Below are 382 nucleotides of genomic sequence, written 5' to 3'. Positions count from 1 at the left end.
TACGTTATATATATATATATATATATATATATATATATATATATGGCGAAATTGAAATACAAGACTAGTAAACAATAAGGAGGGGAAGCATGTGGGGAGAAACAGTTTCAAGTAAAAGTTGCCTAGTAACGAAGGAAAAGCACAATTCATACAATAATATGGAACAGAGATCAACAAGTGCACGGCATCACCTTCGTGCTTTTACTCTCATCCTCACCAAGCAATAGTATAACAAAACGTGCACGGCATCACCCTTCGTGCTTTTACTCTCATTCCTCACATATAATCAATAGAATCGGCATGGAATGGCACATCGTGCGGCACGGTATCACCCTTCGTGCTTTACTCTCTTTTCCTCACAATAGCAAACAGTGCACGGCAT

The sequence above is a fragment of the Nicotiana attenuata genome, chromosome 1 (genome assembly GCF_001879085.1).
Source record: "Nicotiana attenuata strain UT chromosome 1, NIATTr2, whole genome shotgun sequence".
NCBI lineage: Eukaryota > Viridiplantae > Streptophyta > Magnoliopsida > Solanales > Solanaceae > Nicotiana > Nicotiana attenuata.
Note: the sequence above shows the minus strand (reverse complement) of the source record.